The 13160-nt window shown below is 44.0% G+C and overlaps 20 non-coding genes across 20 annotated transcripts; all 20 read right to left on the minus strand.

The window, feature by feature from the left end:
- Window positions 1–54: 54 nt before the first annotated feature.
- Window positions 55–127, minus strand: trnaf-gaa. Its single transcript has one exon. It is a non-coding gene; the product is annotated as a tRNA-Phe (tRNA).
- An 81-nt stretch (window positions 128–208) lies between these two features.
- trnai-aau lies at window positions 209–282 on the minus strand. The gene has a single exon. It is a non-coding gene; the product is annotated as a tRNA-Ile (tRNA).
- Window positions 283–727: 445 nt separating this feature from the next.
- trnaf-gaa lies at window positions 728–800 on the minus strand. Its single transcript has one exon. It is a non-coding gene; the product is annotated as a tRNA-Phe (tRNA).
- An 82-nt stretch (window positions 801–882) lies between these two features.
- On the minus strand, window positions 883–961 carry trnai-aau. Its single transcript has one exon. It is a non-coding gene; the product is annotated as a tRNA-Ile (tRNA).
- A 1594-nt stretch (window positions 962–2555) lies between these two features.
- Window positions 2556–2628, minus strand: trnaf-gaa. Its single transcript has one exon. It is a non-coding gene; the product is annotated as a tRNA-Phe (tRNA).
- Window positions 2629–2710: 82 nt separating this feature from the next.
- trnai-aau lies at window positions 2711–2784 on the minus strand. The gene has a single exon. It is a non-coding gene; the product is annotated as a tRNA-Ile (tRNA).
- A 445-nt stretch (window positions 2785–3229) lies between these two features.
- Window positions 3230–3302, minus strand: trnaf-gaa. The gene has a single exon. It is a non-coding gene; the product is annotated as a tRNA-Phe (tRNA).
- Window positions 3303–3384: 82 nt separating this feature from the next.
- On the minus strand, window positions 3385–3458 carry trnai-aau. Its single transcript has one exon. It is a non-coding gene; the product is annotated as a tRNA-Ile (tRNA).
- Window positions 3459–5416: 1958 nt separating this feature from the next.
- trnaf-gaa lies at window positions 5417–5489 on the minus strand. Its single transcript has one exon. It is a non-coding gene; the product is annotated as a tRNA-Phe (tRNA).
- Window positions 5490–5571: 82 nt separating this feature from the next.
- trnai-aau lies at window positions 5572–5645 on the minus strand. The gene has a single exon. It is a non-coding gene; the product is annotated as a tRNA-Ile (tRNA).
- A 1313-nt stretch (window positions 5646–6958) lies between these two features.
- trnaf-gaa lies at window positions 6959–7031 on the minus strand. The gene has a single exon. It is a non-coding gene; the product is annotated as a tRNA-Phe (tRNA).
- Window positions 7032–7113: 82 nt separating this feature from the next.
- Window positions 7114–7187, minus strand: trnai-aau. Its single transcript has one exon. It is a non-coding gene; the product is annotated as a tRNA-Ile (tRNA).
- Window positions 7188–8497: 1310 nt separating this feature from the next.
- trnaf-gaa lies at window positions 8498–8571 on the minus strand. The gene has a single exon. It is a non-coding gene; the product is annotated as a tRNA-Phe (tRNA).
- An 81-nt stretch (window positions 8572–8652) lies between these two features.
- Window positions 8653–8726, minus strand: trnai-aau. Its single transcript has one exon. It is a non-coding gene; the product is annotated as a tRNA-Ile (tRNA).
- A 445-nt stretch (window positions 8727–9171) lies between these two features.
- Window positions 9172–9244, minus strand: trnaf-gaa. The gene has a single exon. It is a non-coding gene; the product is annotated as a tRNA-Phe (tRNA).
- Window positions 9245–9326: 82 nt separating this feature from the next.
- On the minus strand, window positions 9327–9400 carry trnai-aau. Its single transcript has one exon. It is a non-coding gene; the product is annotated as a tRNA-Ile (tRNA).
- Window positions 9401–10278: 878 nt separating this feature from the next.
- On the minus strand, window positions 10279–10351 carry trnaf-gaa. The gene has a single exon. It is a non-coding gene; the product is annotated as a tRNA-Phe (tRNA).
- Window positions 10352–10433: 82 nt separating this feature from the next.
- On the minus strand, window positions 10434–10507 carry trnai-aau. The gene has a single exon. It is a non-coding gene; the product is annotated as a tRNA-Ile (tRNA).
- Window positions 10508–11820: 1313 nt separating this feature from the next.
- On the minus strand, window positions 11821–11893 carry trnaf-gaa. The gene has a single exon. It is a non-coding gene; the product is annotated as a tRNA-Phe (tRNA).
- An 82-nt stretch (window positions 11894–11975) lies between these two features.
- Window positions 11976–12049, minus strand: trnai-aau. Its single transcript has one exon. It is a non-coding gene; the product is annotated as a tRNA-Ile (tRNA).
- Window positions 12050–13160: the final 1111 nt, after the last annotated feature.

Below are 13160 nucleotides of genomic sequence, written 5' to 3' on the forward strand. Positions count from 1 at the left end.
ACAAACAAAGCTGTGGAAAGTTTCCTTGAAGCCAGAGCATAAAGAAAGAACAAATACCGCAACCCGGGATCGAACCAGAGACCTTTAGATCTTCAGTCTAACGCTCTCCCAACTGAGCTATTCCGGCAAATCACTCAACAAATTCCGTGGCACCCTTGACAATTCACATGCATGTGACTCATAATTTTGACACTCAAAATGTACATAATAGCCAGTATGGGGATCGAACCCATGACCTTGGCGTTATTAGCACCACACTCTAACCAACTGAGCTAACCGGCCATTTGCTATTTTACTCAATTGTTGAAATGCACCAAGCCTCTGCAAGTGCTGGCACTTCAACAAACAAGTCCAACAACAGCATAGCCTGACAAGACTGGACCCTCTTGGTTGCTTCTTGCGGAAATTCCAAACGGCTGGGGAATTAGCTCAAATGCTTTGCACGCGTGAGGTAGTGGGATCGATGCCCACATTCTCCAAAAGCACATTGTTTTATGGATGCAAGAAAACTCCAGTTCACACTTCATGCAGCCTTGTCTTACGACAACCTACTGTCATGTAGCAATGACAAGCAACTTTAATGTAACACTGATGTCAAAATGTCAGATGAAAAAGCAAGACATTACTTACTTTCAGAGGAGCAGCGTAGCACACACCATTGAGGCCCACAAACAAAGCTATGGAAAGTTTCCTTGAAGCCAGAGCATAAAGAAAGAACAAATACAGATGCCAAAACCCGGGATCGAACCAGGGACCTTTAGATCTTCAGTCTAACGCTCTCCCAACTTAGCTATTCCGGCAATTCACTCAACATAATTCTGTGGCACCCTTGACAATTCACATGCATGTGACTCATAATTTTGACACTCAAAATGTACATAATAGCCAGTATGGGGATCGAACCCATGACCTTGAAAAAGCGTTATTAGCACCACACTCTAACCAACTGAGCTAACCGGCCATTTGCTATTTTGCTCAATTGTTGAAATGCACCGAGCCTCTGCAAGTGCTGGCACGTCAACAAACAAGTCCACCAACAGCATAGCCTGACAAGACTGGACCCTCTTGGTTGCTTCTTGCGGAAATTCCAAACGGCTGGGGAATTAGCTCAAATGCTTTGCACGCGTGAGGTAGTGGGATCGATGCCCACATTCTCCAAAAGCACAATGTTATATGGATCCAAGAAAACTCCAGTTCACACTTCATGCAGCCTTGTCTTACGACAACCTACTGTCATGTAAACAATGACAAGAAACTGTCATGTAACAATGACAAGAAACTCTCATGTAACACTGATGTCACAATGTCAGATGAAAAAAGAAAGACATTACTTACTTTCAGAGAGCAGCGTATCACACACTCTAACCAACTGAGCTAACCGGCCGCTGGCTACAGAGCACAATTGTTGAGATGCACCGAGCTCTGCAAGTGCTGGAGCACAAACTAACAAGTCCACCAACAGCATAGCCTGACAAGACTGGACACTCTTGGTTGCTCCTTGTGGCAATTCCAAACAGCTGGGGAATTTGATCAATTGGTATTGTGTTTGCTTAGCATGCTATAGGTAGACTGGTTCACACTTCATGCATGTCTTGACAAACTGTCATGCACAATTTTATGGTCACAATGTCAGATGAAAAAGAAAGACAACTTACTTTCAAAGCAGCGTAGCACACACTCTCACTGAGCCCACAAGCAAAGCTGTTGAGATGCACCGAGCCTCTGCAAGTGCTGGCACGTCAACTAACAAGTCCACCAACAGCATAGCTTGACAAGACTGGACCTCTTGGTTGCTTGCGGAAATTCCAAACGGCTGGGGAATTAGCTCAAATGCTTTGCACATGCTATAGGTAGTGGGATCGATGCCCACATTCTCCAAAAGCACATTGTTTTATGGATCCAAGAAAACTCCAGTTCACACTTCATGCAGCCTTGTCTTACGACAACCTACTGTCATGTAAACAATCAAACTGTCATGTAACAATGACAAGAAACTCTCATGTAACACTGATGTCACAATGTCAGATGAAAAAGAAAGACATTACTTACTTTCAGAGAGCAGCGTATCACACACTCTAACCAACTGAGCTAACCGGCCGCTGGCTACAGAGCACAATTGTTGAGATGCACCGAGCCTCTGCAAGTGCTGGAGCGCAAACTAACAAGTCCACCAACAGCATAGCCTGACAAGACTGGACACTCTTGGTTGCTCCTTGTGGCAATTCCAAACAGCTGGGGAATTTGATCAATTGGTATTGTGTTTGCTTAGCATGCTATAGGTAGTGGGATCGATGCCCGCATTCCCCAAAAACACATTTTTTTGTGGATCCAAGAAAGCTGCAGTTCACACTTCATGCAGCCTTGTCTTACGACAACCTACTGTCATGTAGCAATGACAAGCAACTTTAATGTAACACTGATGTCAAAATGTCAGATGAAAAAGCAAGACATTACTTACTTTCAGAGGAGCAGCGTAGCACACACCATTGAGGCCCACAAACAAAGCTGTGGAAAGTTTCCTTGAAGCCAGAGCATAAAGAAAGAACAAATACAGATGCCAAAACCCGGGATCGAACCAGAGACCTTTAGATCTTCAGTCTAACGCTCTCCCAACTGAGCTATTCCGGCAAATCACTCAACATAATTCTGTGGCACCCTTGACAATTCACATGCATGTGACTCATAATTTTGACACTCAAAATGTACATAATAGCCAGTATGGGGATCGAACCCATGACCTTGGCGTTATTAGCACCACACTCTAACCAACTGAGCTAACCGGCCATTTGCTATTTTACTCAATTGTTGAAATGCACCAAGCCTCTGCAAGTGCTGGCACTTCAACAAACAAGTCCAACAACAGCATAGCCTGACAAGACTGGACCCTCTTGGTTGCTTCTTGCGGAAATTCCAAACGGCTGGGGAATTAGCTCAAATGCTTTGCACGCGTGAGGTAGTGGGATCGATGCCCACATTCTCCAAAAGCACATTGTTTTATGGATGCAAGAAAACTCCAGTTCACACTTCATGCAGCCTTGTCTTACGACAACCTACTGTCATGTAGCAATGACAAGCAACTTTAATGTAACACTGATGTCAAAATGTCAGATGAAAAAGCAAGACATTACTTACTTTCAGAGGAGCAGCGTAGCACACACCATTGAGGCCCACAAACAAAGCTATGGAAAGTTTCCTTGAAGCCAGAGCATAAAGAAAGAACAAATACAGATGCCGAAACCCGGGATCGAACCAGGGACCTTTAGATCTTCAGTCTAACGCTCTCCCAACTGAGCTATTCCGGCAATTCACTCAACATAATTCTGTGGCACCCTTGACAATTCACATGCATGTGACTCATAATTTTGACACTCAAAATGTACATAATAGCCAGTATGGGGATCAAACCCATGACCTTGGCGTTATTAGCACCACACTCTAACCAACTGAGCTAACCGGCCATTTGCTATTTTGCTCAATTGTTGAAATGCACCGAGCCTCTGCAAGTGCTGGCACGTCAACAAACAAGTCCACCAACAGCATAGCCTGACAAGACTGGACCCTCTTGGTTGCTTCTTGCGGAAATTCCAAACGGCTGGGAATTAGCTCAAATGCTTTGCACGCGTGAGGTAGTGGGATCGATGCCCACATTCTCCAAAAGCACAATGTTTTATGGATCCAAGAAAACTCCAGTTCACACTTCATGCAGCCTTGTCTTACGACAACCTACTGTCATGTAAACAATGACAAGAAACTGTCATGTAACAATGACAAGAAACTCTCATGTAACACTGATGTCACAATGTCAGATGAAAAAGAAAGACATTACTTACTTTCAGAGAGCAGCGTATCACACACTCTAACCAACTGAGCTAACCGGCCGCTGGCTACAGAGCACAATTGTTGAGATGCACCGAGCCTCTGCAAGTGCTGGAGCGCAAACTAACAAGTCCACCAACAGCATAGCCTGACAAGACTGGACACTCTTGGTTGCTCCTTGTGGCAATTCCAAACAGCTGGGGAATTTGATCAATTGGTATTGTGTTTGCTTAGCATGCTATAGGTAGTGGGATCGATGCCCGCATTCCCAAAAACACATTTTTTGTGGATCCAAGAAAGCTGCAGTTCACACTTCATGCAGCCTTGTCTTACGACAACCTACTGTCATGTAAACAATGACAAGAAACTTTAATGAAACTCTCATGTAACACTGATGTCAAATGTCAGATGAAAAAAAAGACATTACTTACTTTCAGAGGAGCAGTAGCACACACCATTGAGGCCCCACAAACAAAGCTGTGGAAAGTTTCCTTGAAGCCAGAGCATAAAGAAAGAACAAATACAATGCTAAAACCGGGAACTGAGCTCTCCCAACTTAGCTAACTCAAACATAATTCACATTCTGTGGCAATGACAATTCACATGCATGTGACTCATAATTTTGACACTCAAAATGTACATAATAGCCAGATGGGGATCAAACATTATGACTTTCAGAGAGCGTAATTAGCACACTCTAACCAACTGAGCTAACCGGCCATTGGCTACAGAGCTCAATTGTTGAATGCACCGAGCCTCTGCAAGTGCTGGCACATCAACAAACAAGTCCACCAACAGCATAGCCTGACAAGACTGGACCCTCTTGGTTGCTTCTTGCGGAAATTCCAAACGGCTGGGGAATTAGCTCAAATGCTTTGCACGCATGTGAGGTAGTGGGATCGATGCCCACATTCTCCAAAAGCACATTGTTTTATGGATCCAAGAAAACTCCAGTTCACACTTCATGCAGCCTTGTCTTACGACAACCTACTGTCATGTAAACAATGACAAGAAACTGTCATGTAACAATGACAAGAAACTCTCATGTAACACTGATGTCACAATGTCAGATGAAAAAGAAAGACATTACTTACTTTCAGAGAGCAGCGTATCACACACTCTAACCAACTGAGCTAACCGGCCGCTGGCTACAGAGCACAATTGTTGAGATGCACCGAGCCTCTGCAAGTGCTGGAGCGCAAACTAACAAGTCCACCAACAGCATAGCCTGACAAGACTGGACACTCTTGGTTGCTCCTTGTGGCAATTCCAAACAGCTGGGGAATTTGATCAATTGGTATTGTGTTTGCTTAGCATGCTATAGGTAGTGGGATCGATGCCCGCATTCCCCAAAAACACATTTTTTTGTGGATCCAAGAAAGCTGCAGTTCACACTTCATGCAGCCTTGTCTTACGACAACCTACTGTCATGTAGCAATGACAAGCAACTTTAATGTAACACTGATGTCAAAATGTCAGATGAAAAAGCAAGACATTACTTACTTTCAGAGGAGCAGCGTAGCACACACCATTGAGGCCCACAAACAAAGCTGTGGAAAGTTTCCTTGAAGCCAGAGCATAAAGAAAGAACAAATACAGATGCCAAAACCCGGGATCGAACCAGGGACCTTTAGATCTTCAGTCTAACGCTCTCCCAACTGAGCTATTCCGGCAATTCACTCAACATAATTCTGTGGCACCCTTGACAATTCACATGCATGTGACTCATAATTTTGACACTCAAAATGTACATAATAGCCAGTATGGGGATCGAACCCATGACCTTGGCGTTATTAGCACCACACTCTAACCAACTGAGCTAACCGGCCATTTGCTATTTTGCTCAATTGTTGAAATGCACCGAGCCTCTGCAAGTGCTGGCACGTCAACAAACAAGTCCACCAACAGCATAGCCTGACAAGACTGGACCCTCTTGGTTGCTTCTTGCGGAAATTCCAAACGGCTGGGGAATTAGCTCAAATGCTTTGCACGCGTGAGGTAGTGGGATCGATGCCCACATTCTCCAAAAGCACATTGTTTTATGGATCCAAGAAAACTCCAGTTCACACTTCATGCAGCCTTGTCTTACGACAACCTACTGTCATGTAAACAATGACAAGAAACTGTCATGTAACAATGACAAGAAACTCTCATGTAACACTGATGTCACAATGTCAGATGAAAAAGAAAGACATTACTTACTTTCAGAGAGCAGCGTATCACACACTCTAACCAACTGAGCTAACCGGCCGCTGGCTACAGAGCACAATTGTTGAGATGCACCGAGCCTCTGCAAGTGCTGGAGCGCAAACTAACAAGTCCACCAACAGCATAGCCTGACAAGACTGGACACTCTTGGTTGCTCCTTGTGGCAATTCCAAACAGCTGGGGAATTTGATCAATTGGTATTGTGTTTGCTTAGCATGCTATAGGTAGTGGGATCGATGCCCACATTCTCCAAAAGCACATTGTTTTATGGATCCAAGAAAACTCCAGTTCACACTTCATGCAGCCTTGTCTTACGACAACCTACTGTCATGTAAACAATGACAAGAAACTATCATGTAACAATGACAAGAAACTCTCATGTAACACTGATGTCACAATGTCAGATGAAAAAGAAAGACATTACTTACTTTCAGAGAGCAGCGTATCACACACTCTAACCAACTGAGCTAACCGGCCGCTGGCTACAGAGCACAATTGTTGAGATGCACCGAGCCTCTGCAAGTGCTGGAGCGCAAACTAACAAGTCCACCAACAGCATAGCCTGACAAGACTGGACACTCTTGGTTGCTCCTTGTGGCAATTCCAAACAGCTGGGGAATTTGATCAATTGGTATTGTGTTTGCTTAGCATGCTATAGGTAGTGGGATCGATGCCCGCATTCCCCAAAAACACATTTTTTTGTGGATCCAAGAAAGCTGCAGTTCACACTTCATGCAGCCTTGTCTTACGACAACCTACTGTCATGTAGCAATGACAAGCAACTTTAATGTAACACTGATGTCAAAATGTCAGATGAAAAAGCAAGACATTACTTACTTTCAGAGGAGCAGCGTAGCACACACCATTGAGGCCCACAAACAAAGCTGTGGAAAGTTTCCTTGAAGCCAGAGCATAAAGAAAGAACAAATACAGATGCCGAAACCCGGGATCGAACCAGGGACCTTTAGATCTTCAGTCTAACGCTCTCCCAACTGAGCTATTCCGGCAATTCACTCAACATAATTCTGTGGCACCCTTGACAATTCACATGCATGTGACTCATAATTTTGACACTCAAAATGTACATAATAGCCAGTATGGGGATCGAACCCATGACCTTGGCGTTATTAGCACCACACTCTAACCAACTGAGCTAACCGGCCATTTGCTATTTTGCTCAATTGTTGAAATGCACCGAGCCTCTGCAAGTGCTGGCACGTCAACAAACAAGTCCACCAACAGCATAGCCTGACAAGACTGGACCCTCTTGGTTGCTTCTTGCGGAAATTCCAAACGGCTGGGGAATTAGCTCAAATGCTTTGCACGCGTGAGGTAGTGGGATCGATGCCCACATTCTCCAAAAGCACATTGTTTTATGGATCCAAGAAAACTCCAGTTCACACTTCATGCAGCCTTGTCTTACGACAACCTACTGTCATGTAAACAATGACAAGAAACTGTCATGTAACAATGACAAGAAACTCTCATGTAACACTGATGTCACAATGTCAGATGAAAAAGAAAGACATTACTTACTTTCAGAGAGCAGCGTATCACACACTCTAACCAACTGAGCTAACCGGCCGCTGGCTACAGAGCAATTGTTGAGATGCACCGAGCCTCTGCAAGTGCTGGAGCACAAACTAACAAGTCCACCAACAGCATAGCCTGACAAGACTGGACACTCTTGGTTGCTCCTTGTGGCAATTCCAAACAGCTGGGGAATTTGATCAATTGGTATTGTGTTTGCTTAGCATGCTATAGGTAGTGGGATCGATGCCCGCATTCTCCAAAAGCACATTGTTTTATGGATCCAAGAAAGCTGCAGTTCACACTTCATGCAGCCTTGTCTTACGACAACCTACTGTCATGTAAACAATGACAAGAAACTGTCATGTAACAATGACAAGAAACTCTCATGTAACACTGATGTCACAATGTCAGATGAAAAAGAAAGACATTACTTACTTTCAGAGAGCAGCGTATCACACACTCTAACCAACTGAGCTAACCGGCCGCTGGCTACAGAGCACAATTGTTGAGATGCACCGAGCCTCTGCAAGTGCTGGAGCGCAAACTAACAAGTCCACCAACAGCATAGCCTGACAAGACTGGACACTCTTGGTTGCTCCTTGTGGCAATTCCAAACAGCTGGGGAATTTGATCAATTGGTATTGTGTTTGCTTAGCATGCTATAGGTAGTGGGATCGATGCCCGCATTCCCCAAAAACACATTTTTTTGTGGATCCAAGAAAGCTGCAGTTCACACTTCATGCAGCCTTGTCTTACGACAACCTACTGTCATGTAGCAATGACAAGCAACTTTAATGTAACACTGATGTCAAAATGTCAGATGAAAAAGCAAGACATTACTTACTTTCAGAGGAGCAGCGTAGCACACACCATTGAGGCCCACAAACAAAGCTGTGGAAAGTTTCCTTGAAGCCAGAGCATAAAGAAAGAACAAATACAGATGCGAAACCCGGGATCGAACCAGGGACCTTTAGATCTTCAGTCTAACGCTCTCCCAACTGAGCTATTCCGGCAATTCACTCAACATAATTCTGTGGCACCCTTGACAATTCACATGCATGTGACTCATAATTTTGACACTCAAAATGTACATAATAGCCAGTATGGGGATCGAACCCATGACCTTGGCGTTATTAGCACCACACTCTAACCAACTGAGCTAACCGGCCATTTGCTATTTTACTCAATTGTTGAAATGCACCGAGCCTCTGCAAGTGCTGGCACTTCAACAAACAAGTCCACCAACAGCATAGCCTGACAAGACTGGACCCTCTTGGTTGCTTCTTGCGGAAATTCCAAACGGCTGGGGAATTAGCTCAAATGCTTTGCACGCGTGAGGTAGTGGGATCGATGCCCACATTCTCCAAAAGCACATTGTTTTATGGATGCAAGAAAACTCCAGTTCACACTTCATGCAGCCTTGTCTTACGACAACCTACTGTCATGTAGCAATGACAAGCAACTTTAATGTAACACTGATGTCAAAATGTCAGATGAAAAAGCAAGACATTACTTACTTTCAGAGGAGCAGCGTAGCACACACCATTGAGGCCCACAAACAAAGCTGTGGAAAGTTTCCTTGAAGCCAGAGCATAAAGAAAGAACAAATACAGATGCCAAAACCCGGGATCGAACCAGGGACCTTTAGATCTTCAGTCTAACGCTCTCCCAACTGAGCTATTCCGGCAATTCACTCAACATAATTCTGTGGCACCCTTGACAATTCACATGCATGTGACTCATAATTTTGACACTCAAAATGTACATAATAGCCAGTATGGGGATCGAACCCATGACCTTGGCGTTATTAGCACCACACTCTAACCAACTGAGCTAACCGGCCATTTGCTATTTTGCTCAATTGTTGAAATGCACCGAGCCTCTGCAAGTGCTGGCACGTCAACAAACAAGTCCACCAACAGCATAGCCTGACAAGACTGGACCCTCTTGGTTGCTTCTTGCGGAAATTCCAAACGGCTGGGGAATTAGCTCAAATGCTTTGCACGCGTGAGGTAGTGGGATCGATGCCCACATTCTCCAAAAGCACAATGTTATATGGATCCAAGAAAACTCCAGTTCACACTTCATGCAGCCTTGTCTTACGACAACCTACTGTCATGTAAACAATGACAAGAAACTGTCATGTAACAATGACAAGAAACTCTCATGTAACACTGATGTCACAATGTCAGATGAAAAAGAAAGACATTACTTACTTTCAGAGAGCAGCGTATCACACACTCTAACCAACTGAGCTAACCGGCCGCTGGCTACAGAGCACAATTGTTGAGATGCACCGAGCCTCTGCAAGTGCTGGAGCGCAAACTAACAAGTCCACCAACAGCATAGCCTGACAAGACTGGACACTCTTGGTTGCTCCTTGTGGCAATTCCAAACAGCTGGGGAATTTGATCAATTGGTATTGTGTTTGCTTAGCATGCTATAGGTAGTGGGATCGATGCCCGCATTCCCCAAAAACACATTTTTTGTGGATCCAAGAAAGCTGCAGTTCACACTTCATGCAGCCTTGTCTTACGACAACCTACTGTCATGTAGCAATGACAAGCAACTTTAATGTAACACTGATGTCAAAATGTCAGATGAAAAAGCAAGACATTACTTACTTTCAGAGGAGCAGCGTAGCACACACCATTGAGGCCCACAAACAAAGCTGTGGAAAGTTTCCTTGAAGCCAGAGCATAAAGAAAGAACAAATACAGATGCCAAAACCCGGGATCGAACCAGGGACCTTTAGATCTTCAGTCTAACGCTCTCCCAACTGAGCTATTCCGGCAATTCACTCAACATAATTCTGTGGCACCCTTGACAATTCACATGCATGTGACTCATAATTTTGACACTCAAAATGTACATAATAGCCAGTATGGGGATCGAACCCATGACCTTGGCGTTATTAGCACCACACTCTAACCAACTGAGCTAACCGGCCATTTGCTATTTTGCTCAATTGTTGAAATGCACCGAGCCTCTGCAAGTGCTGGCACGTCAACAAACAAGTCCACCAACAGCATAGCCTGACAAGACTGGACCCTCTTGGTTGCTTCTTGCGGAAATTCCAAACGGCTGGGGAATTAGCTCAAATGCTTTGCACGCGTGAGGTAGTGGGATCGATGCCCACATTCTCCAAAAGCACAATGTTATATGGATCCAAGAAAACTCCAGTTCACACTTCATGCAGCCTTGTCTTACGACAACCTACTGTCATGTAAACAATGACAAGAAACTGTCATGTAACAATGACAAGAAACTCTCATGTAACACTGATGTCACAATGTCAGATGAAAAAGAAAGACATTACTTACTTTCAGAGAGCAGCGTATCACACACTCTAACCAACTGAGCTAACCGGCCGCTGGCTACAGAGCACAATTGTTGAGATGCACCGAGCCTCTGCAAGTGCTGGAGCGCAAACTAACAAGTCCACCAACAGCATAGCTTGACAAGACTGGACACTCTTGGTTGCTCCTTGTGGCAATTCCAAACAGCTGGGGAATTTGATCAATTGGTATTGTGTTTGCTTAGCATGCTATAGGTAGTGGGATCGCTGCCCGCATTCTCCAAAAGCACATTGTTTTATGGATCGAAGAAAGCTGCAGTTCACACTTCATGCAGCCTTGTCTTACGACAACCTACTGTCATGTAAACAATGACAAGAAACTGTCATGTAACAATGACAAGAAAATCTCATGTAACACTGATGTCACAATGACAGATGAAAAAGAAAGACATTACTTACTTTCAGAGAGCAGCATATCACACACTCTAACCAACTGAGCTAACCGGCCGCTGGCTACAGAGCACAATTGTTGAGATGCACCGAGCCTCTGCAAGTGCTGGAGCGCAAACTAACAAGTCCACCAACAGCATAGCCTGACAAGACTGGACACTCTTGGTTGCTCCTTGTGGCAATTCCAAACAGCTGGGGAATTTGATCAATTGGTATTGTGTTTGCTTAGCATGCTATAGGTAGTGGGATCGATGCCCGCATTCCCCAAAAACATTTTTTTTTGTGGATCCAAGAAAGCTGCAGTTCACACTTCATGCAGCCTTGTCTTACGACAACCTACTGTCATGTAGCAATGACAAGCAACTTTAATGTAACACTGATGTCAAAATGTCAGATGAAAAAGCAAGACATTACTTACTTTCAGAGGAGCAGCGTAGCACACACCATTGAGGCCCACAAACAAAGCTGTGGAAAGTTTCCTTGAAGCCAGAGCATAAAGAAAGAACAAATACAGATGCCAAAACCCAGAACCGAGCCAGGGACCTTTAGATCTTCAGTCTAACGCTCTCCCAACTGAGCTATTCCGGCAATTCACTCAACATAATTCTGTGGCACCCTTGACAATTTACATGCATGTGACTCATAATTTTGACACTCAAAATGTACATAATAGTCAGTATGGGGATCAAACCCATGACCTTAGCGTTATTAGCACCACACTCTAACCAACTGAGCTAACCGGCCATTTGCTATTTTGCTCAATTGTTGAAATGCACCGAGCCTCTGCAAGTGCTGGCACGTCAACAAACAAGTCCACCAACAGCATAGCCTGACAAGACTGGACCCTCTTGGTTGCTTCTTGCGGAAATTCCAAACGGCTGGGGAATTAGCTCAAATGCTTTGCACGCGTGAGGTAGTGGGATCGATGCCCACATTCTCCAAAAGCACAATGTTATATGGATCCAAGAAAACTCCAGTTCACACTTCATGCAGCCTTGTCTTACGACAACCTACTGTCATGTAAACAATGACAAGAAACTGTTGAGGCCTAGACGCCATCTTGTTCGGGTCCAACTGGCTCTACTTCCCCTTAATATAATAGTTGTGTTCAAATATTGATACAACATGATTCTTCTACAAAGTCCTCCAATTAATGTAAATTTCCATGGAATTTGAAGCCTTTTCTATAAGGGAGCGGATGGGATTTGAACCCATGGTCTTCAGTTTACGAGACCAGCGCCTTACTCACAGTTGGCCACCATGCCACTCTATACTGCAAATATATATATATATCAACATTCTGGAAAGTAGTAGTTGTGCAAATGTGAATTTGGCACACAAACTCAGTGGAGAAAGGACCTCATACATATATAGCATGCACTCCCCTCTGAGCTTCCATCCCATTTAATTTGCAGATAAAACGCAATATCAATACACTGTACTTTATATATACACCACTCCATTGAAACTACAATGAAATGATAGCAGCAATTCTTAACACAGGTACGGACAGGGATCGAAAACATGAACTTCAGTTTTTGAAAATGATGCCATAAAAGTTGGCAACCATGCCACTTCTGTTCTATAAATGTACTAACAGGGATTGAAAGCATGTTCTTCAGATTAAAAGAACAAATTATTTAGCACATCTCTGTTTCCTGCTTAGAATTTCAACATATTGGAAAGTAGAAGTTGGTAGATAGCTGATATTATGGAAATGTACTTTCATCACAACAGTGTAAAGAAAAGGTCAATTGTCTTGATATGGCCACTGCGACCTGTATGCTCTAGTCGGCTGGCCTCGCTACATATTCGTCGCCAGAACCACTGGCTCCAGGTCATCTGTAAGTCTATA

Source organism: Oncorhynchus gorbuscha, unplaced genomic scaffold (genome assembly GCF_021184085.1).
Source record: "Oncorhynchus gorbuscha isolate QuinsamMale2020 ecotype Even-year unplaced genomic scaffold, OgorEven_v1.0 Un_scaffold_9180, whole genome shotgun sequence".
In the NCBI taxonomy this organism is placed as follows: Eukaryota; Metazoa; Chordata; class Actinopteri; order Salmoniformes; family Salmonidae; genus Oncorhynchus; species Oncorhynchus gorbuscha.